This window comes from Lutjanus erythropterus, chromosome 12, assembly GCF_056507025.1.
Source record: "Lutjanus erythropterus isolate fLutEry1 chromosome 12, fLutEry1.hap2, whole genome shotgun sequence".
In the NCBI taxonomy this organism is placed as follows: domain Eukaryota; kingdom Metazoa; phylum Chordata; class Actinopteri; order Lutjaniformes; family Lutjanidae; genus Lutjanus; species Lutjanus erythropterus.
In genome coordinates this window covers 37598201-37623431 of record NC_139328.1, presented here as the reverse complement: position 1 = coordinate 37623431, position 25231 = coordinate 37598201, and the positions used below count along the sequence as shown (strand labels likewise).

Here is a 25231-nt window from a genome sequence, read left to right as displayed (position 1 = left end):
TCGCCTGCGGCACGGGAGGTCAGGGTCCAAATCCACCATCCCCCCAATAAAATACTGCCATCTAACACCCTTCCCTTCGACTCCATTCCACTTCAATCCACTTTCTGTCCATCCAATGTTGTGGTCCAGACTTCAGACATAATTTCTCCTTCAGAAAACTCCAATAACACCACGGAAGGTGACGGCGTACGGGCCTCTGAAAAAAAGAATAAGAAAGACTCTGATAAGCGGATCAGTCCCTCTAATCCAGAAAAAAATAACTCCCATTTTAATCAGGGCGATAAAAACATGATGAAAAGGAACAACAAGGTTAAGTTGACTGATACCGTTTCCCGATCTGAGCCCTCTAATTTAATCACCACGGAGGCCCCTCCGCCCCACCCTGCCAGTCCCCCGGTCACATCCTCTGGTAAATTTCTCACCCATCCTGCCACCTCATCTCCACGGAACACTCCCACTTCCACTCAACATGTACCCCCCTTTGCCGTCACTTATAAGCCCACCTATCACCTCACCCGTCCCCACCGAAAAATACAAGACTGGAACATTTGCCCCTGTAAATCGATTCTGATCTTGGGAGACTCCAACATTAACAGAATTCCTGCACACACAAACCCGAACATCCAATTGGACAGCTACCCAGGCGCGACGTTCTACCATTTTCTCAAAGTACTAGAAAAGACTCCTGTTAATCACAATACCAAAATATTGATACTGTCGGTGGGCATCAATAATAAAGATCAGGATGCCAAGCTTACCTCGATCAAACAACTGAAGGCTCTGTATAAACAGGCCCGTATAGTTTTTCCTAACACCGACATTTACTTTCCAATTATGAATTTCTCCTCACAGCTGACGGACATACAACAATCAAACCTCAAGCTCATTAATAATACTGTTGCTACCCATTTCCCTTTCCTGGCTGAAATCCCACACGATACCTTTAGCACGGAACCGGATCACATCCATTGGACCCCCGGGACAGCGCGCTCCATTTTCTCATACTGGTGTGAACAGTTAAATTTACCCATGCCCACAAAGCAAATCCAGCCACACACACCCCCCTCTCATCCCAGACTCCGCAATTAATAACCTCACAACTTAATTCCCACTCCAACGTCCTCAATCTCTCCACTCTTTTCACTCCATCCTCTGCTCAAATCGAATTACTGGAAAAAGGACTTTCTTTCATCCCCCGCCCCACCCGTTTCGACCGGGAGGAACTTCGAAGGGACATTCACACATATCATAGAAGAATTAAACTTACCGACTATTTCCATAACCACTCCAGCCACAATCCTCAACCGTTTATTTACCCCTCACACTGGGAACCGGCAAGTACTCAATTACACCCCAACATTGTAAAACTTATCAATTTGGATAATAAAACTTTGTGCGCCTTTCGGCCTCCGTCAGATATCCCGGATAATCTGTCGGGGGCCGAACAGCGCGCACTAAAACAGTTATCTCATAACCCTAATATTATTATTAAACCAGCCGATAAAGGCTCAAAGGTGGTACTTCTGGACAGACAACAATATCTCCTAGAGGCCAACCGTCAATTGAATAATAACACTTATTATACTTGTTGAGCTGAATCTGAGGACATGGGGCTAAAAAAACTACACTTCCCAGAGTGCACCAGGAGCAGCAAAGAGGTGCTTGACTGATAATCGCTGATTTAGAGCACCTGGTAAGGACTGGGGGAAGGTTGGTCACTTACAAACAACCTGCAGAGAAGGAAGAAGCAAGAAAGAACAAAGGGAGACCCAAGTCCACTCACAGATTCAGCCAAAAGACGCCAATGGTTGGTGAATGTTTGTTTGCTTTGTTAGTGTTCTGATTTTGTGTTCAATTAGTTTGAATTAAGGTATTTTGTTTGAGTTTAAGTAAAGTGAAAATGAAGGATACATATATTCTGTTAAATGTTAAAATTTTGCTAAACTCTTCTAAAATGTTGACCGTTCTTTATTCAATTTAAAAGGCTTAAGTAATTTAATTTAAAATGATTGATATGTCAACTTTTTTGGTTCTGTGTTTGATGTTAATTTTGTTTTCTGTCTTTAAAGGTTTACAACCTATTGAAATGCCAATCAACTGAGGTGAAAATAAAAGTTTGAGTTGGATCTTAAACTGAGTTGTCCTCGCGTCCTTTTGGAGGGAAAGAGAGGTGGACTTGACAATACTCCCATATCAGATACCATTCAGTTCAATACACAATTACAGCTCAGATCAATTGATTCATTATACACCAAAAACTACATATCAGCCAAACAACGTGACTTCCTCTACGGTCCCAGTATTCCCCGCCACAGGTTTTTTTACCTCTTACCCAAAATCCATAAAGATCCCAAATCCTGGACGGTTCCCTTCGGAGTTCCTCCCGGTCGACCCATAGTTTCTGACTGCAATAGCGCCACATATAATGCATCCCGTTACCATAGACTCATTTCTCAATCCCCTTTCCACCCTCCACCCCAGCTATATTAAAGACACATATCATTTCATTGAATTAATTAGAAATAAATCAGTCCAAAATAACACCTTTTTATTTACAATAGACATCGATAGTTTGTACACGAATATAAACACGGACCTAGGCCTCTCGGTGCTCCGCAACATATTTCAAAATAACCCGGATCCGTCGAGACCAGATCTGGAACTCTTACAACTAATTTCATTATGTCTTAAAAATAACGATTTTACTTTTAACAATCAACACTACTTACAAATCCATGGAACGGCGATGGGGCAACGTTTTGCGCCGGCGTACGCGAATATCTATATGAGCGAGTGGGAGCGAGAGGCGCTGGATAAGTGCACCCTTAAACCTTCAGTATACCTCCGCTACCTGGACGACATCTTTGGAATTTGGCCTTATGACTTATCCTCTTTTCAACAATTTATCATGACCTTAAATAATCATCACCCCTCCATTACAGTTATATCAACAATAGACGCTCAGCAGGTTCATTTTCTAGACACTACCGTTTTCCTTTCACCCATCACTCCCACATCTAAACAGATTTTAACGAAGGTTTATTTCAAAAATACCGACACCCATGCATTGTTACAAAAATCCAGCTATCATCCCAAGCACACCTTTTCCGGTATTATTAAATCCCAAATCATCCGCTTCTACCGCATCTCATCACTTCCATCTGATTTAAATAATTCCATCCAGGTACTCTTTAAGGCACTCCGTACTCGAGGCTATTCGAGAAGCTTCCTTAGAAAAATTAAAACAAGCACTCTGGTGCCTCTCGCTCCTCCTCGCTCTCCGTACCATCCTGATATTACATCTCGCGAGACCACCCACATCTGTCCTCCCTCACCCCCCCCCCACCCCCCCCCGTCATACCGCACCCACACAACCCCAGCAAAATGCCTTTCATGCACCGTCTCCCCCCTTAGAATCCCCTAACTCTTCCCCCCACCCGAATCTGGGTCTGTATCCTGCTTCCCCGCACCCTCCCACCTCCTCCCCTACCCTGGAAGATTGGTGCAATCTCTTTATACATTTAGACCCCCCAGCTACCACCCACACGGACCTCCTCCCCTTGGTATCCACCTTTTCTCATCCGGTTACATCTCTTCACCGCAAACTTAAAAATAATTTTTCACGGTTTCAGCCCGACCTCCCGTGCTTGCAACAGCGCCGAGTTATCTCCGCGTATAAAAAGAATCCAAATCTACAAAATATACTGGTCCGGTCAAAATTTTCCACGCACATTCAGTCCACTAACACACCAGAATCCATACATTTGAAGAACAGAAAAATGATTATTAACCCACATGACAATCATTCTTTTCGCACTTTTGGTCATCTCTCGTTACAACACACCAACATTATTTATATAATCACCTGTTCCACCTGCAACATGCATTACGTTGGCGAAACATGCAATACATTATCTGCTCGGCTCACTCAACATCTCCGCAATATCAGACTCAATTCCCTCACTACACACCTTGTACAACATTTTCAGCATCATCCCATCTCCTCTCTAATCATCTCTGGGCTGGAGGCGGCCGATTATTGGACCACCGGACAGAGGAGGAGGCAGGAGAGGATTTGGATAGAGAGGTTGGGGACCCTCTTCCCTAGAGGACTTAATGATCCCCCTTAACCACCGTTTTTTCCCTCCTCCTTTTTCTCTTTTTCTTCCTTTTTCTTCCTTTTTACTCCTCTCTTTCTTTTTTCTTCCCTCTCCTCTCCCCCTTTCATCCCAGGTACTATTCATCCCCGGGAGCGGCTCCTTCCCCTATTCTAACCCTGCCCTCTCCTCTTTCCTAATCCCAACCACCCCTTCCTTGCCCTAACCCCCTTTATTCATCCCTTACTGGGAACCCCTCTCCCAGAAATTACAACATTTCTCCCTAATCACAGGGTTCCCTCTTTTCTCTCCCCCCCCCCCCCTTTTCCCTTTTTTTTCTTTTCTACCATTTAGGTATCATTTACCCCCGGCAGAGCTCTCCTTTTTAACTTTAAACCCTGCCCTTTGCTTTTTCCTAACCTTAACCACCCCCCCCCCCGTTTTAATTCCCACTAATTACCCTTCCCTTGTCCCCTTCGTTTTTTCTCCTTTTCTTCCCCCCCCCCCCCTTCTTTTTCTCCCCCTGTTAGGCCCAATAAATATTTGTTATACCGGCATTGCCACGTGCTTTTGAACATCTTGCCACAACTCTTCCGCACATGAGCGGCTCCTCAATGAATTTGTTTGTTATGCATTCATACATTCCGGGTTAACTTTCCCCTTTCCCCACAGGCAACATGAAAACTATGACTTTACACAATAAATTTGTTGTTTAAATTGTCTCCGGCATTTATTCCTTTTCGAACAATGTTTTTTTTTTTTAAATGTGTTTAATAGAATTATCTGCCTTAGTATGGGATTACACTCATTATTAAACAAAGTTACGATTTTGAGAAATTAATATCCTATTGGTATATTTACTTATTCTGCCACAAGGGTCCCTCAGGTAATTAAATTACTCTGTAATTTTTAGTTGGTGTTATTTAATTACTCTTTTGTTTTTTGTGTTCCTTTTTTCTCCCCTCCTTTTACTATGTCTATATGTTATTGTTTTTTCTTCCAATGGGCCACCTCAATGTAATGATTACACTCTAGACCCTCTGGTTTCATTTTCCATATTACCAAATTAGCCTTGATTTGGTTAATTATTCGTTCCTCTTTCCGAACCCATAACAACTTCCTTCTTTTCTTTAAAACTAATTTAATATATTTTTTTATTTATAGATTTTTTTTTATATATTCAATATAATGTTTTCCTTCCTAACTAACATTTACAATACTATGAAGATCCTCTTACCAGAATTTCCCTTTTAGTAAATTCATCACCATTTTAACAATTTCCCTTTACCATAATGAAACTGATTGTACCTTACCGTTATTTACGGCTATTCCCTTTGTGGAATTAATTGTTGTTTTTCCTCCCCAAATATTAATTCACTCCCAGCATTTACAGCACTTACATTTATTTATTATTAACTATTATTATTGGCATTATAATTACTCACTTCACAATCTTGAGGTTCTACCATTAGGTTTCGATAATTAATTCCTTTTACCTTTACCCGAGGTTGCTGAGTGTTTAATTATTACAAAATCCAATTGAAATTTAGCGGCGGACCTTTCCGGGTTTCCTTATTGCTTTGCCGTGTTGTTTATTTCATGTTTCAGCATTTATCTTAAATTGGCATGGTGTGTATTTGCTATTTCTGGTTTATGGCTTTTAATTTTTTACGGTGTGACTTGCATGATGTGTGCTATGATATTAATGACCTTGCACCGCGGGGCCACTATTCTGATCCTATAGGTGTCCCCAAATTGTCCAACTCCACGTATATCACACATAATAATTTATTCTTTATTTTTGTGTTATTCTATTCCTTTTTATCTCTCCCTCCCTCCCCTCCCTTTCCCCTCCCCCTTTTTTTTCCCTCCCTCCCTCCTCTTATCCTTTCCCTCTCCTTAATTTATTACTACTAATCCCATTACTAAAATTCATCAATTTTAAATACTAATTATTTTATTACTGTTATTAAATTATTACTGGTTATTTCGACTTACTTGTTTCCCCTGGTTGGGACCCTTGTGGCAAAATAACTTTCAGCCGCTCCGCCATTTTCTTTCCTTAATTTTTCCTTCACGTATTTCTACAAAATGGGAGCCGGAGTACATCGGGATGATGGGGGACTGCAGGCTTGCGGCGCCTGGAGGTGGGGGGTGAGCTTCTCCTCCTGCCTCTGATGGGCCTCGATCCCGGGTCTCCCATGGGAAGTCCTGCGGCTTTCTTGCTGCTCCGTTAGCACATCTGTCCTCAGTCTTTTTTTCCTCCACAATGGGGACCAATGGCTAGTAGGCCCGCGCTATTAATTCGATTATGAACGTGTACCCTAACCCAACCCTACTCTAACCCTAACCCTAACCCATTTCAGCAAGCCACAGATAGCTTTTTTCAGTGTGCCTGACCTGAAGAAGATCCATTTGGATCGAAACGTCGTCGTGGGCACACTCTTCTTTTGTTTATTGATAATTTGTATTTCATAAAACATATAAATAAATAAATAATTTAAGTTCATTTTTTGTTTTTGATTAAAAACATTTTATTTTTTGACTAAAAACAACTTTTTGGGTTTTCCTTCCCCACTTTTGGGGAAGCGTTTTTGGTTTTTCATTTTTTTATTACATAAATAACAAAGCTAACAATAAGAATATTACACAAACAATTAACAATGGGTGACTGGACGCTGGTGCGCCATGGCAGAAGGCGCCAACGCCAACCTGACTGGGGACAGGGGTAAGACCCCCCCGTACCCCCGTACCCCCGTCCCCAGTATGGGAGGATGGACAGTGCACCTTCCTCCTCCTATGGGAGGAGATTTCATATCCCTCTACCTAACCCTAACCACTTTCTGGAAGACATTTTTGGGCTGTGACACTTAGTGAAATTTTCACTCCTCCCACTCACTTGTATAGGAATTTAATTTCTGGTATAACTCAAGAACCATACATCGTAGCGACTTAACAAAGGTACCGTTGGACTCAGGGTACACACAAATGGGGGGGTAGGTCATGGTCCCATGTCTCTATCTCACATGTTTGGCAACAACTTTTGAACAGTAAGTCCTAGAGACTCAGGGGTGGTACCACTGGAAAGGACATACCTGACAATGGGTGGGTAGGTCATGGTCCCATGTGTCTATGTCGTTGGACTTGGGAGTTATGGGCGGTACAATGTCCAAAAAACTACCTGTGGAACCATGTCCATGTCAGAATGACCTGAAACTTACTCCTAACCACTTTCTGGAAGACATTTTTTGGCTGTGACACTTAGTGAAATTTTCAAAATTCGGGACTCTTTAGTCTGGTTTCAGTGAACATACGGACTGTCCAGATAGGCTCTATTGAGCACAGCTAACAACTTGCCTTACCAAACAAGAGTAAGCTGTGCTAATAGAGCCTATTTGGACAGTCCCTATGTTCACAGAGACACACAAGCCTCCACGCCACGTCAAGGCAGAGTCCATGTGGAGGTTTTTTTTTTTTTTTTAATTGGTTTTCTTGTTTTGTTTTTTTTTTTGTTTTTTTTATCTTAACATTCCTAAATCTTATCTAATTCTTAACCTATGCTTACTCTAAACTAATCTTAACATTCCTAAGTCTTATCTAATTCTTAACCTATGCTTACTCTAAACTAATCTTATCCTATGCTTATCTACATAACAATTCAAGAACACACACAAATCAACAAGAACCTCAGCCAAATCTCAAGAACTATATATAACTCTTATCAACACACACTCCTACAAAACAAGACGGACCTCTTCACGTCTTTTTGCCTGTCAGACTTTTGACCTTGAACCGGAAAGCATTGTAAGTACGTACGAGAATCTTGTTCTGCTTGCATTTCTCGGTGTACTCTTCATATGCTGCTCTGACTTTGACATTCGTGTCTGTGGGCAGGAAGGACAGTTCCAGTTCTGACCACTGCCTTGATGCATTTGCAGGAAGGTATAACACCTGAGACCTCTCCATGGGTCTCAGATCATCTTGGGGGTCCACCTGCTGAACATCCTCCTCTGGGAGTTCTTGCTCTGGATGCTTAGGTCGCTGGGGTGTCTTGAGGGCCGGTTCTGGTTTTTGGACAACACGATATGGGATGTCCTCGTGCAGCTTCCAGATGAGCATATTGAAGATCTTTGGCAGTGTGAACCGGGACTGGATCTGCAATTTCTGGAGATCCTTCTGAGACAAGACGTGGCTCATTTCTGTGAGCAGGTCCCTCAGGTGGTTATAGTCCACTTAGTCCCCATTCATTACCATTCCGATGCAGCTCACAAAGGTGACAACTCTCAAATGGTTGTTCGGGGTCTTTTTCAGGTTAGGTGGGAGTCTGACAAGGACCTTTTCCATCCAGGCCATCCCGTGGTCCCTGTACTTTTCCAGGTTCCTGGAATATGTGAGGGACCTCCTCTCAATCTCCACACAAACCTGCAGGGTCATGCTGGCTACAGTTGAAATTGGGAAGGGCTCACAATCAGCGCGATGGACCTGGACATGGTCGCGGAAGTTCCACCAAATTCTCTTTCCTCCCTTGATATCCCGAAACTTGAATGCAGGGAAAAAGTTGAATTTGGCATCAACGAAGCCTTGGAGGAGACACTCCTTCACATCTTTTCCTGCCTGGGTCACCAACGTCCGAGCCCTGCCAAATGTGTTTGGCACAAGGAAGGACTCTTTCTCTGCCAGGTCGTTGCACAACGTGTCCGGGGGCACCTATCAGCCTTCCAGGTGGATGGTTGGATTTGAGTGCGGCCATGGGGATGTCAGTGTTCCTTTTATAAAGGTCTCTGAGTAGCACTGTAACGAGGGCGGTCCCTATGACAGATGGTTCCACATCCAGCGTCTGACACAAAGGGAAGAGACGCTGGATGCGCATCGTCTGCAGATCATCCCTCGTCCAGTTGTGAAGGGGAGGGGGTGTTTCCCCAACACTTGCACTGGAATGGGGTGCCAGGCCCAGGAAGCCTCTCTGGTGGCTGAGACTCTTTTTGCTGACCGTGCTCGTGCCCAAGCTCACACTCAGCTGGTAATCGAGTGGCGAGAGAGGACGACCAAACACCATCTCCTCCAAAGCCAGCTCATACTGGTATGCCTGCCAACTCGAGTCATAGCGCGCGATGCCAACGCTGTTCTTGTAAATGGCCGTCAGGTTGTCCACAAGGAACAGGAGGACATCCCGGAGGACTGAGAGGACACTGGTGTCACCGCAGTCCTGGAAGGGCACGAGGAGTGCATGCTTTTCAAACAGGCGGCCCAGCCTCTCCTGTTTGAAGTGCTCTGATGGATCCAGATTAGAGAGGACCCTGCTCTCAAACCTTACGACCTGCTCAATCCTGCAACCCAGTTGCCCAACCATCCTGGCATGCAGGTCCCTCATGTGGCTCAGGTAATTTTCTGCACGTCACAGCAGTGCCAACTGGAAGTTGGGGTGAGACAAGCCACAGGTGACAATGGCACCACTCGCAGGATGCTTGAAGGGAGTCCTTAGGTGGGCGTGTGGCGAGTCCACATACAGCTGGAGGAAAGTCAGCTTCCCATAGTTCTCCAGCACCCCCAGCAACTCACTGCTGACATCCATGCCACGGTTGTCCAGGTTGCTTTGAAAGTTTGTGGCCTCGTGGATGCCAAGGGTGGTGAACAGGGCTCCCCTGTCACCAACAAGGTTCTCCAACCCATAGTGCGACAAAAAGATGTGGCTCTGAGGGTCCTTGGACACAACATTGCACGCGAAGTGCACAGAGATAGACCTTGCGTGACATGGGTCAACAACGTCCGTGATGTCCACAGGTTCCACGTCTGTCTATCCAAACTGAGATAGAAAAAGAACCACCTTCATAAAATGACAGGCGTTGGACTTCTCCACCGCCCTGTCCAACAGGGACGCAATAAAAGTGGCATCCCTCCTCAGCACATGGAACCTGGATGTCTCGAAGGAACCCTGGCTTCGGATGGTGGGACGAGCTTTCTCCTCATCAGGCAAGTTCTTGGGAAGCACTTGGAAATTCTCAATTACGTCATTGAGCAGCTCTCCCGCCATCAAATGATACAAGTCCTTCCGGAGCAACCTTCTGTCTGGATTGTCTGCATTGGCCGGAAGCACGGTCATCAACAGGTGGTAGCTACCATCTACGTAGCTGATGGTGTGCCCCACTACATTTCTCAAGGCTGTTAGCCCGTCCTGGCTGTAGCAAGTGAGGTCAACATGTTTTTTAATGAACTCATACTGAGGAGTTAGGTTGACAGGGCGAAGTCTGGGCAAGAGCAAATAGTGGAGACCACCTAGGAGTCCTTGGAGGCTCTGTAACTCAATGCAAATCCCATCGATGTCAAATGAAAAGTTCAGAAATGAACTTGCTTGAGGGACTGTCGTTGAGTGGATCCCGATGGTCTCCGGGGCTTGCAAAAACTCTTCAATGTTCTTGTAATCTCTCATGCTCCGGAGTAAGCTGCTGGTGTTGGTAACGCCAACATCAACTATCATGTTCTGAACAGCCATCCTTGCTTGAGTGTGTCTGAACAACAATGAAAGGTAAGGCTGCTTGCTGTCACTGCTGCACACAAAACACTGACAAAATAAACTGCTGCTCACACTATGCACTGGCAGTTGTATTGACTGGACAACACAAGAAAATGAGACACTACACTACTACAGGGGCTTTTTACAGAGTTGTACCTTTTCTGACTGATGCAAACCACTAACTGAATGTATAAATGGAAAGTCACTCTATTTATACACTTGGAATTAACAAAATAAGATTTATTTATGTAGTAATAGCATGTGCACTTTTTTCTTGCATTAAACTATTAACACTATGTTTGTAGGAATAGTGTGTGCTCAGTGACTTTTTGGCTTTGACCTATATGGTAACACGTTTCGGTTAATGAATCAGGAACTGTATGTTGCAGAGACTCGGTTCTGGCACCGTTGGAATCGGGAGGGCCACCTCTAGCCATCTGGACATGACAGGTAAGTTTCCCAAGGTAAGTAACTTTTTTTCCGCTAGATTGCGCTATCGAGACCGAGTCCGGAACGGTTGGAGGTAGGGACTTGAGATTTTTTCTGGGGGCATTTGGGGACGGGCCACACCTGTCTGTAAAGGGTACGACGCAATTTGACGACTCGTGTCTCTATCTCACAATGTTTGGCAATAACTTTTGAACGGTAAGTGCTACAGACTCAGGGGTGGTACCGTTGGACTCGGGGTATGCACAAAGGAGGGGGTAGGTCATGGTCTTATGTCTCTATCTCATTGGACTTAGGAGTTATGGGCGGTTCAATGTCCAAAAAACTACCCGTGATCATCAATTTTGATGTCTGTTTTTTTTTGCTTTTTATTGGTCCTAAACATATCTGATACATGTCTCACTGACCCCTGAACACCCTGAAGCAATATGGCGGTCCACAGAGCTACATTACACTTAATGGAAAACTTAAAATGGCCATAACTTTCCAACAGTACATCGTAGAGACATGGGGGTGGCACCGTTGGACTCCGGGTACATGAAAATGGGGGGTAGCCGCGAGCTCGACCCTAACCCTAACCCCTAACCCGAGTCTGAGAGGTGTTTGGCAGTGTCAGTATTTATGCCTTACCCAGGGGAGTCAAGTCCTAACCCCAACCAGATTCCTCTTCTTGCCTTGCCTCTTTTACTACCACCAGGGAGGCCCCTCCGCCCCACCCCACCAGTCCCACAACCACATCCCCCAGGACTCCCCCAACCCACTCTTCCACTCCGCCCCCCCAGAACAGACTCACTTCCACACAACATACACCCCCTTTCACTGTGACCTATAAACCAACCTACCATCTCACCCGACCCCACCGCAAAATCCAAGACTGGAATATCCGCCCCCGTAAATCTATCCTCATTCTCGGGGACTCTAACATTAACAGAATCCCCCCCACACAGAAACCCACAAATCCAACTTGACAGCTATCCCGGCGCGACATTCTACCATTTTTAAAAAATTCTGGAAAAAACCCCGGTTAATCTGAATACAAAAATACTTGAATTGTCTGTTGGCATCAATAACAAAGATCAAGACCCGAAACTTACCTCTATTAAACAACTGAAGGCTCTTTACAAGCAGGCCCGCTCAGTTTTTCCCAACACAGACATTTACTTCCCTATTATGAATTTCTCCTCACATCTCACACTCACACAACAGGCAAATTTGAAACCAGACCACATCCATTGGACCCCTGCCACGGCGAACGCAATATTTTGTTATTGGTGCCAACAGCTAAATTTATCCCTCCGTCCAAAGCTAACCCAGCCACACACACCCCCAACTCACCCCAGAACCCAAAACTAGTCGCCTCTCACATCACCTCTCACTCGAATGTTCTCAACCTTTCCACTCTTCTTACCTTGTCCTCCGCTCAAACCCAACTTTTAGAAAAAGGTCTCTCGTTCATCCCCCGTCCCATCCGTTTCGACCGGGAGGAGCTTCGAAGGGACATTCACACCTATCATAGACGCATCAAACTTAAAGACCATTTTCACAACCGCCCAAGCCGTACCCCTCTACCTTTTACTCACCCTTCACATTGGGAACCGACAACTAATCAACTTCATCAAAATACAATAAAACTCATTAATCTGGACCATAAAACTTTGCGTGCCTTTCGGCCCCCGGCAGACATCCCAGATAATCTGTCGGGGGCCGAACGGCGCGCACTAAAAGAACTGTCACATAATCGTAATATTGTAATAAAACCAGCTGACAAGGGGTCTAAAGTCGTTCTGATGGACAGACAACAATACTTCTTGGAAGCCAATCGCCAACTTAATAACACCACATATTATACCCCCATACCATACCCCCCAACACAATGACAACTCAGAAATATTATTTATTCTTTATATTTAAAAAAATACATTTATATACACAAATAAATACACAAATACACCGGCATATGCAAATATTTACATGAGCGAGTGGGAGCGAGAGGCGCTGGAAAAGTGCACACTCAGACCTTATACCTATACCTCGATGATATTTTTGGAATTTCAGGAATTCATTAACACCCTCAATAACCACCATCCTTCCATCACTGTTAAATCTACAATAGACGCACATCAGGTTCACTTCTTAGACACCACCGTTTTTTTCTCACCAGACTCCCAATCCAAACAGATTTTGACCAAGGTTTATTTTAAAAGCACCGACACACATGCACTCTTACAGAAAACCAGTTACCATCCAAAACATACTTTTTCAGGCATTATAAAATCACAAATTATTCGATTTCATCGTATTTCATCCCTCCCCTTTGATTTACATAAATCCATCCATACTCTGTTTACAGCTTTGCGCACTCGAGGTTATTCCAGGAGGTTTCTGAGGAAAATTAAAACCAGCACCCTGGCGTCTCTCACTCCCGCTCGCTCATCCCACCGTCCTCCTGCCATTTCTCACCAGACCACCCAGATCTCTCGTCTCTCACCCACGCCCCCTTCTTACACCCGCAATATCACACCCGCACAACCTCAATTTAATGCTCCTTCCGCACCTACGCCTCTCCCAGAATTTTCTACTCCCCTCCCCTACCTGAACCAGGGTCTATATCCTCTTCCTGATACCCCTGCACCCTCCCATTTCCTCTCCCACCTTAGAGGACTGGTGCAACCTCACTATACACTCGGACCCCTCAGACACCAATTACACCGATCTCCTCCCGCTCATTTCTACTTTCTCTCATCCTGTCACATCTCTTCATCGTCAGCTTAAAGATAACTTCACACCGATTCAGCCTGACCTCCCGTGCCTGCAGCATCATTGGATCATTTCGGCTTACAGGAAAAACCCAAATTTGCAAAACATATTAGTCTGCTCTAAATTCATCACACACACTCAGTCCCCACAATCACCAGAATCAGTACACTTCAAGAATAGAAAGTTTATTATTAATCCTTACAGTAACCACTCCTTTCCCACCCTTGGCTCCTTTTCACTACAACGCACTAACATAATTTACATAATCTCCTGCTCCACCTGTAATATGCATTATATCGGCGAGACACAAAACACACTATTCGCTCGGCTCACACAGTATCTTCATAATATAAGATTAAACTCCCTCACCATGCATCTTGTCCAACATTTCCAACAACACCCGGTTTCCTCTTTGATTATTTCTGGACTGGAAGCGGGGGACCACTGGACCACCGGACAGAGGAAGAGGATGGAGAGAATTTGGATCGAGAGGCTGGGGACCATTTTCCCCAGGGGCCTTAATGACTCCCCCTAACTAAAACCTCCATCTTCCCCTCTCTCCCTTTTATTCCAGTCACCACCTATCTTCCGGAGCGGCTCCCTGCGATATTTGATTTCCTCCCCTCTCCCTTAATTCTGTTCTCTAACCTAATCCCTCCTCTGTGTCTTCTCCTTTTCTCTCCCTTAATTTTTCTCTTCCCCTTCCCTCCCCTTCCCGTAATATACCCCATCCCAATTTTCTCCCCCCTAACCTTAACCATCCCCTCACCGGCCCTCTCCCCCACTCCTCCCTTATCCCCCTTTTTTCCTCTACCCCTCCCTTTCCCTACATAACCCTGCCCTCCTTATTTTCCTAACCACAACCACCCCTCCCCTGCTTTATCTCCCTTCCCCCTATCTCCTACCGGCCTCCCCCTATCCTATTCGGTCCCATTCTTTTCCCCTAACCCTAACAACTCTCCCTTACCTTAATTTCCTTTTCCTTTTCTTCCTTCTCATCTTCCCCACAGCGACCATCACTACGGTGTTCCTCAACACCCCGTTAATATTCTCACGTCTTAAATTGCTCCAAATATTTTATGACTACCTAAGAATACATAACCTGCAATTCTTGTTCTTGTTAAGTTCCAGGTTTGGCCAGGACCCCAGACGCAGAGAACGAGATAAGTGAAGTTTTCAAAAAGGTTCATTATTTCACAAAGGGCAAAAAACAACGAAAGGCGAGGGCAGGTGCTGGACACAGTTGGCTGACTGGCGCAGCAGAGCAGGCAGGAGGAGAACCGTGCTGGCGTCGGTTCAGGAGCTTGAGAGCTGCACACACGGTCGGGAGGAGCACTGAAGGCTGCACAAAAACACTGAAGATTAGAGCCACAAAAAAACACCATAAGTCCACTTGAAAGCTTGCTGCGCTACGTTACCGACTGCGACTGGATAGTCCAGCACAGGAGTGGTGACTTGGCCGAGCTCATATAGCAGGGGGAATGAGATGATGAGAGCCAGGTGCATCTCATTATGCTGAGCCAGCCAATGACTGCCGCCGCTGCCACACACACTGCCCTGGAAGGAAAGGGGAGGGGGGAAAAGGGAAACAAGGAAAACAGAAACACCAAGCAAACCAAAACAAATCCAAAAACTCAACAACCATGACAGTTCTTCCCCTTTTTCAGGTAACCTTTGGGAGAAATAGATAATAAAAAAAAACTTGATCCAAGAAGTGTTTCTTTAACTTGTGTCTATCTGAAAAATTGCTCTAACTGTGCCATATTCCTGCATCTTGCTATTATTCTTTTTCTCGGGGTTGTATTCGATAATATTATACTACTACAATTAAGAGATACTATATTCTTGCACTAATTCCATAGTGTTCTACCACAAGGGCCCCTATGTCCACATTAATTTACCGTCCCTCAACTTTTCTATACCTTTTACTGTGGTTCATCTTACCACACTTTAACTTATCTTAGCTCGACCCCCTTATCCACTTCATGCCTGCCTCTCTTACTTTCTAGTTTCTCCAATTTTTTGGCCTCACTCTAATTATTTACTGTTTCTACCTTACTTTTGTTTGTATTTATTTAATCTATAATTATTAATTGTATTTAATTTTATTTCTAGGTCAACTTGATAAATGAAGTTGATCTCCTTTTTTGATTTAATGGAATTTATCCCTTATTAACTTAATTTAATATTCCGGTTGATTTAGATGGATTTAACCCTATGGTATTGCTCGGTTTGATTTAATTTTATCTTATTTAATTTATACCCTTACTTTAGTATTCTCTTATTTATTATTATTAGTAGTAGTATTATTATCACTATTATTATTATTATTATTGTTATTATTACTGCTGTCAAAATTATCGCGTTAGCGGGCGATAATTAATTTTTAGAATTAGTGCCGTTAAAAATTTTCACGCATTTGACGCATGCGCAGAATGACCCGCCCCATACATCCCATAATACCACTCCGAAGTGCAGTGACGCGCAGTGAGCAGAGCTGATGCATGCGTGCGGTGAATGTAAACATGGAGGAAGAGCAGGTTGGCCCTCTGGATGGGGAATTTCAGTTTAAAAAGAATACAAATGGAACAATAAATAAGCAGATAGTAATTTGCACTCACTGCAGGAAGGAGTTCCGGTTCCACCGGAGCTATTCTAGCCTAAAGTACCATCTCAAACATAAGCATCCGGGGGCTTCCAGCTCCAAAGCTACAGCTAGCTTGTGACAGACCACACTAACTGAACGCCGGCCAATGACTCTACCAAGGAGAAATTAACCAACACAATAGCTGAATGGGTTGCAAAGGACTGCAGACCGATTAGCATTGTTGAAGACAAGGGCCTCGCTAAAACAATAAGAGTAGCGTCTAGGGCTGAACGATTTATCGTTTTCTGATCGAAATTGCGATTTCAGACAACGCGATCACGTGATCGCCAAAGCTGCGGTTTTTTGCAGTGCTCCTGAGGGCTGTACTACGAAGCAAGCTCAACACAGCCAGGCTTTCTTTGTATGCTCTGGATCGACAAAGCCTAAAACCACAATCAGAGATAACGGGTATCACGACGGTGGTTATCAACTCACTTGGTTAATCCAGGCTTTCGTCTTCAGACTCTGTGCGCGCTCACAAAAAAGGGGCGTTTGTTGCGTCATTTCACTCTTCTTCCGCATGAAGTGAAGCGATCGCGAGCCACTTACTTAAGTCAAAATGATCAAGTTGTTATAATTATGAGCTGTGGAAAGTATACTAAATACATTACGGCAAAAAACAACATTGTTGCTGCAAATAAAGCAGGAGAAGAAGAATGATGTCAGAAAATGACTGATGGACTAAATGTGGTCTTAATGCTGCCGTTTATTCTAACATGAAAACTGCACATTAAACAATAAAACTCCATACAGCAGATTTAAACATGATGAAGTCTGTCTAACACTGTCCTATGATGACAGAGATGTGGAGATCACTGAAGTTTTTGGCTAAACGAACGTAAAATGAGTGTAACTGATTTAAGATTGTCTGTGATAAATGATGATGAATTTTCTAATCAGTGATCTGAGCTGCAAAATCACCGAGACAAAACAGATAACAGTAAAAAGTCTTCAAAGTGTCTGTAGTTGCTTCATTATTATTTTACTGTGTGGATTATATACGATGTCAATTTAAAGTGTTAATATGATCTGGAGCAAACGGGGAAAATGACTCTGCATCACCAAACGGAGGTTACCATCATGACAGCGCGATGCAGACAGTTTGTACCGCTGTTTCATTTTTACATTATATGGATTCGTTCAGTGATATAACGAACATACAGCTCAGCAACTTTTCATTTTTAATGTCTTCCCTCAGTTTAAAAGCTATATCGCTCATAAACAACCTTGTTAGGACAATTATAAGTTAAAGAACGGCGCGTTTTACAGACGATTTAATCATAAACTCTTAACATAACCTGCTGCCGACCAGGTTATGAGTTTAGCATAAATTACCACGGTGATCTAGCAGGTTAAAAGAGAGCCACTTTCGTGACACTGAAAACCCTGAATTTAGACTCAACATAGCTCGTTAACTCATTAACCTCGCTTCGTAGTTACACTCCTCTGACGTGCATCACAACCGACAATGCAGCGAACGTCATATGGAACTTAATGAATGGACCAGACCTGTGTGTGTGTTTTTGTTTATTAATTTATTTATTTATACAGATTTAATTTGATGATGTGTGCGAATTGTCTTCAGTATAGTCAGTAGTTTTTCCCTTAATGTTATTTTTCTTTGAAGCCCTCACAAATACCTAGTTTGAAAAATTAATAATGATTGTAAATGTTACTTTACATTGTGAATATTGCACTGAAGCTTGATTTGAAGAAAAAATCGTGAATCGAATTGAAATCGCAATATCTGCCAGAAAAATCGCAATTAGATCTTTTCCTAAAATCGTTCAGCCCTAGTAGCGTCCCTCGACCCGTCCTACAAGCCACCATGCAGAACCACAATAATGACTAGGATCCACAGCCAGTATGAGACCGAGAAAAAGAAAAAAGAAGAGGTTTTATCTCAAGCGGAATATGTCCCCCTGACAGGAGACCACTGGACCTCAGTGAGTAACACTAATTACCTGGGAGTGACTGCACATCACATCACTAAAAAATGGGAACTGGTCTCATTCGCACTAACTGTAATGAAAACAGAAGAACGCCACTTTGCATCGGCATGCGCTGAACAGTTCCAAACTGTTGCATGCAAGTGGGATATCGAGGGGAAAATTACAATCATAGCGACGGACAGCGCACGTAATATGATTGCCGCGGCTCGCATCCTACCATACGATCACATGCCATGTATCACCCACATCATACAGAGAAGCATCACTGTGAGTCTGGCTGACAGGGGGTTTGACACTGCGTTGGCCAAGTGTCGCAAAATTGTGGGCCATTTCAAGCATAGCCCAGCGAACCTGGCGGAGCTGAACGCAGTGCAAAAGTCACGAAAAGAAACGGAGGAGCCACTGACCCAGGATGTTTCAACGCGCTGGAATTCCACGTTCGAAATGGTGCAGCGCCTGTCACGCAATCAAGCTGCAATAAAAGCCACCCTGAGCCAACAGCAGCATAAACTTGTTATGCTGACGCCAGCCGAATGGGACAAAATCCACAAACTTGAGACCCTACTAGAGCCCTGTCGGTAAGCATGACATTTAATGCTGTGATTCTCAAACTGTCAAATTTCAAGGTCTCCTCTTAACTCTGATAGTGTAGCCTACAAATTGTACACTGTCACAGACTTGTAAGGGGCAATTTAGACCATAAATCCACTTTGAGAACCACTGATATAAAGTGACCACATATTGTAGATTGTAGGCTGACATCAAATTGATAAAATGAATAGGCTATATAATGTGACCATTCATTGCAGGCTGAAATTAAATGAAACAAATGAATAATCTATTTTACAAGTTGTGTTCAAGTAATTTATTTATCTTTCCTTTCCTTCTCTCTCTCTCTCTCTCTCTCTCTCTGTGTGTGTGTGTGTGTGTTTTCCACTGCAGGTATGTAACTGAGCTCCTGGGTGGAGAGGCCTACGTCTCCTGCTCCATGGTACTGCCTGCCCTCCGCCACTTGCAGAATACAATTGAAGTGTCTGAAGAGGACCCTGCATATATGTGGTGAAATTCAAAGAAAAAATCAAGGACGACCTAACCTCTCGCCAAGAGAACATCAACCACGAATGGCTCAAGATCACAACGGCGTTGGATCCACGTTTTAAAGACTTAAAGAGCCTGCCCAAGACAGAGAGAGAAGGCGTGTGGACCACACTTGGAGGAATGCTGCGAGACAAATCACCCAGAAGATCTCAACAGACTGAAGATGGGCCACCCAAGAAGAAAATGAACCTTCTTCTACAGCTGGGGTCAGATTCTGAATCTGAGGAGGAGGTACAGCCTGACAGAGCCATACACAGGTACAGAGCAGAGCCCACCATTGATATGGAGGACTGTCCCTTGCGGTGGTGGTCATCTCATGCAGGAGCCCATGAGAAGCTGGCCCCACTGGCTCGTAAATATCTATCTGCTCCTGCAACCTCTGTTCCATGTGAAAGACTCTTCTCAGTAGCTGGTCATGTTGTGAACAAGAAGAGGGCAGCTTTACTGTCAGAAAATGTGAATAAGTTGGTTTGCCTCAGCGACTGGCTAGAGGATGAGTAGAGAAGAGGGCCACATTTAAATGTACACACACACACACACACACACACATACACAGCAGAAGAAACATTTGATTTATATGGTGAAGCTCAAAGCAGGTAGATTTAGCCTGATGTTCTGGTTTTGAATTTTTGATAAGAAAAAAAGAAGAGTGGCCCTGTTGTGCTAGTTTGAAGAGGGGGAAAAAATACTGTCCTGTTACTGAAAGAAAGAAACAAAGAAAGAAAAAGTCTTGTTGATTTTGAAGAGAAAAAAAGAATACTGTCTAAGAAATAAATAATGTTCTTGAACAATATTAATGCCATCCAGTGTGGATTTATGGTTGTAATGAACAAATACTGTTGCTGTACAGTATATATCCGCCTTGTGTCATTTCTTTCCATTCTAACAATAATTTACAGAAAAATATGACATATTTTGGGGATAATTTGAACTGCGATTAATTACGATTCATTAATTTTTAATCTGTAATTAACTTGATTAAAATTTTTAATCGTTTGACAGCCCTAATTATTATTAATAATTTTTTTTTAATTATTATTACGATTATTATTATATCTTTAACTTATTTATTTCACTATGAAATTTCTCACTCCATTTCATCTTGAGTTGGGCATGGAAATATACCTAAACATAATTATACAGGACAAATTACACTCAGAGCACTTACATTTTACCAATTAGTACTCGTTACTCCCAGCACTTTTTCAATTATACCAGCAAGTGGAGGCCTTTCTTATTTATTCACCCTAGTGTGCGGTGTGCCTGCTCTTGCTATTTTTTTAATTTATTAATTGCTTTTTATTTACAGATATTCCTCATTATTGTTTTCTATGTCTCCGTGCCCTTGGAAGCGGCATGGTTGAGCACTTGCTTTTAACTTTTTTTGGGTTTGAAATTATTGCCTGCTTACATTATTATTGTGTGGTTTATGATTTCTTTGAATGTTGAATACCCTTTTCTAATATTAATTACACTATCAATATTATTATTATTACTTATAATATTATTATCACTAATTCTATTATTATTTCTTTATAATCCCGTTAATTTTCCATCTAATTCTTTCTTATGGTACTTCCCATTTTAACTCTAATTCTGAGTAATGCAGTATACTTAAACTTAATTATACAGAATCATTAACACTTAGAGCACTTACTTTTCTACCAATTAGCACTTCTGATTCTAGCACTTTTCTCATTATATCAGCCTCTGGAAGCCTCTTTTATTTTATCACCCCACATTGCTGTGTGTGTACTCTAGACATTTATTAATATGCTTTTTTTTTATAGTACTTTTTAATTTTGTCCTTTTCTTGCCACGTCCTTTTAATTAGGCATGTTTGAGCACTTATTTTTACTCTTCCTGCTTGATTCGGATTCTACTCCTTGTTTATATTTTTTATGTGTGTGTTATGAATTTTTTGAGTGTTGATTTTTTATTCTATATAATGAATTTGCACCTTGGGCCTCCATACCACCTCCGTCAGGCCTTACCTCCAGACTGCCGACTCTCCTCATACATTTATACCACACATTCCTTTCAGGCTTTTTATTGATGATGGTGTTTACCCCTTCTCTCTCCCTCTCCTTTTTTCACAGTTCCCCTTCTGATCTTTTCCTGTATAACCCCCGTATCCCGGGTACAACAATAATTTGTGGTACAACAATAATTTGGCCGCTCCCGTATTTTATTTTTCATTTTATCTATTCTACCTCCCACCCTGGGAGCCGCTCCCTGTGGGCCTCGAACCCTGATCTCCGGTGGGGAGGGGCTCTGCCCTCCCTATTGAACCACAAAAAGGGCTTGTCTGCAGGTTCCAACACTCAGCCCTTTATTCCTCTTCCCCCCCTATTCCTTATAAAAAAAATTAATAAAAATGAATATTAAAAAAATAAAAAATAAAAAAATAAATAAAAAAATAATACTAAAATACAAAAAATAACAACATGGGATGGGGCTAATGGGTGGTGACGGGGACTTCCTCTTGTTCCTGGTGGGGCTCGATCCCGGTGCCTCTGCCCGGGATTCCGCGGACCTCTCATCGTTCCATAGTACAACCTTTATTCAGCATAAATCCCTTTTGGCATAAGTGAGGACTTCCGGCTAGTAGGCCCGTGCCACCAATTCTATTGGAATTTGAACCCTAACCTAACCCAACCCTAATCCTCACCCATGTCTGAGAGGTGTTTGGCAGTGTCGGTATTTATGCCTTACCCAGGGGAGTCGAGTCCTAACCCCAACCAGATTCCTCTTCTTGCCTAACCCCAAGTCGAGGAGGCAGTGACTCATAATACCCTAACCGAGGGATTCGAGTCCTAACCACAACCTGTTTGAACCCTAATCGCAATAATTTAAGTCATGATTGATTATAATTTAACTCAACTTCATGTGGGTTCCTCCAAATACATTCTGAAACACAGATATAGGGGAGAATATTGGAGTTTTATCCAAAATCCTTTAATGTAAATTCATGTTTGTACACAAGAATTTACAAACAAATGATTTATGGATTTACAAGACAGAAATTTACAACAACAAATTCATATATGGACAGTACAAAGTAAATATACACAGTTCATATATTGGATAAAAGATATGTAACACTCAATTCATGAAATTAAAATGAATTCATGATATGAAAGTGTTAAAATTATGCTAAATTCATGTTTGTACACAAGGAGTTAAAAATGAATAATTCATGGATGTACAAAACAGAAATTTAAAACAAACTATTCATATATGGACAGTAAAAGTAAAAATATACACAGTTCATATATTGGATAAAAATATGTTACACACGATTCTTGAAATTAAAATGTTAAAATTATGGTACTTTTATTTGTTTGGAGGACTCTTATTGTGAAGAAGACTAGAACTACAGGCTGAAAACACTTTGTAGTGTTGCTTTCACCTGCTCACTGCCTTGTGCTTTACAGACTCGGCCGCCACGACAGCTGGTAAGACAGAGGAAAAATACACTTTTTGTGCCTGAAGAAGGTCGTGTTAGACGGAAACGTCGCGCACACCAGCTTTAAATAAAGCTCAGTTTTATTTTGGACCATCACATTGTAGTGGTATAATTTTCAACCACCAGACTCATTCCATCCAGGGCAAAAAGGTCACTCTAACCTGGTTGCAGTGAAAGAACATTCCATTCTAAGGTAGATCATGATGCCCATCCAGAATGTTAATGAAGAAGATCAAACCACAACATCAGTCACTGTCATCTAAGGAACTTGTAGGTACTTTCCAGCACCTGGTGCTCACCACACAGATTAACTGTCCGATCAGTTGTTCTTTTCATGTGATGCATTGACCTGTTTTGTCATTTAACTATTTTTAAAAAATAAAAGATTAACGCATGCGAACCTAAGGGAAGCAGCAATTTGCTAGAAAATGAATGACATTATGATCCCATAAGGTAAAATTTAATACACAATTATGTTTGAAGAGCCTCCTAAACAGTATATCACAAATTGTTTTGCACCTCTTTCTTCAGTCTAAACCTGGGTTTGACTCAAGCTTGTTGATTTTTCTACCTAGAGAGATCAATAAACTTTGTGTGGCAGAACTTTGTTGCTCTTCCAGTGATTTTTCCAGACTTTGCCTGATTCATATTCTTGATGGATTAAACTTTGGGAATATACAAGTGATAACAGTGGAATTTTATTAAGGTTTTTGAGGTGTTGTGGCTTTAAGCCCAGACCTTACTGGCCTATTATTCTGAGTTTTTTGTTACAACAACATGTCTTTTTTGACTGTGAGAAAGCAGCGTTTGCAACAAAATTAGCCTGTGGCTAAGTTAGCGCACCACAACCAGCGGAGCTGATACAAGATGGCAGACCACCGAATGAATGAATGGAGGGAGGTAACACGCAGGCGAAACAGGAGGAGAAGCCAGGAATTCACCCCTTCACCAGTAAGATGCGCTCCCTCCACCCGCCGGGCCTCTTGTCCATTCTCACCGGCACAGTGGGGAGGATCGCTACTTCCACCGAGGTGCCAAGGCTCAATCCACAACTGACAGCGGTGGCAGCATCAGGTATGAGGGAGGCTCCAGTGGCCTCCGTCGGGACTCCCGAGGCACGGGCCCGCAGTCCACAGACCCTGATTTTAGCCACAGGACCCACATCTTTAGGATTTTGAAAGCTGCTCATCATTTGGATAATGTTGCTGCACCAGAACCGCCAGCTTCCTTAGCTAAAATGACTGATAATTTGCTGTCTACCATAAAACCAGCAGTTCCAAGCACAGAAACTTTATTATTGATGGAGAACAATGCCAAGCAGTGGCAACAGAACACGATCCACATCCTTCGTGACCATTACCAGGTGAGCATGCAAAAGGACATGGAGACATTGAGCCAGATGTCAGAGAGACGCTGGCGTGAGAATTTTGATGTAGCGGCAGCTTGGGCCAGATGGGATTTTGGCCACAAACTACAGACGGCTACATTGGACAGGGTGAGAACCGCACTGGTGCAGAAGCTTGGGGACGGGTTCACGGAGCAACCTACCATGGTGAGGATTCAGCAGCCACCAGCAGCTACTACAAGGAACATGGGCAGCCAGACGACACCGCCAGTAAGTACCACTAAGGATACAGGCAGCCAGACGACATCGGATCCGTCTCTGCCATCGAGAGCCAGCGAGCCTACCGTGGAGGTTCAGGCTCCACAAAAACAGAAAGCTAAACCAGCCTCTACGAGCGCAGCCACCATGACAGCCCACAGAGAGAACGGGGCATCAGGACAGCATCAGGAGACAGATGTGAGCAGCCCCCCTTCTTCTTGTTCCTCTTCCTCTCTCTTCTCCTTTCCTTCTCCATCTCCTCCTGCTCCCTCCCCTGTCCGGGAACCGCAACAGACTCCATCCACAGAAAGGGGAGATACACGTACCCGCAACTCATCAGCTGCAAAGCAGAAAAAGGTGGATCTCTGGATAGAGGAGATTCTCACAGGTGCAAAGGAGTGGGACAAAAGACAAAGTTTGTCCCGAACACGGGTGTTAAGGCCCAGGGAAACGAATTGGGCTTCCACCCCAGCTATACAGGCTTAAAGTACAGAGGCATTATAATCGTTTAATTATGAAAAACAAATCAGAGTGTTTTCATTAATAATTGTATGATCCTGTTGTTTGACTCCAGACCAATAATGGTACGGAGAATGTTTTAGCATCTAATTTGAATGTGACATTTATTTATGAAAAAACAACTATAGTGT

At 43.1% G+C, this 25231-nt stretch overlaps 2 pseudogenes across 1 annotated transcript; one reads left to right on the top strand and one right to left on the bottom strand.

Moving 5' to 3' along the window:
- Nucleotides 1–7853: 7853 nt before the first annotated feature.
- Nucleotides 7854–10587, bottom strand: LOC146318441 (uncharacterized; annotated as a pseudogene).
- Nucleotides 10588–10988: 401 nt separating this feature from the next.
- On the top strand, nt 10989–20220 carry LOC146318440 (E3 SUMO-protein ligase ZBED1-like; annotated as a pseudogene). Its single transcript, XR_014771670.1, has 3 exons — nt 10989–11058; nt 18251–18989; nt 19354–20220. The product of XR_014771670.1 is annotated as an E3 SUMO-protein ligase ZBED1-like (transcript).
- Nucleotides 20221–25231: the final 5011 nt, after the last annotated feature.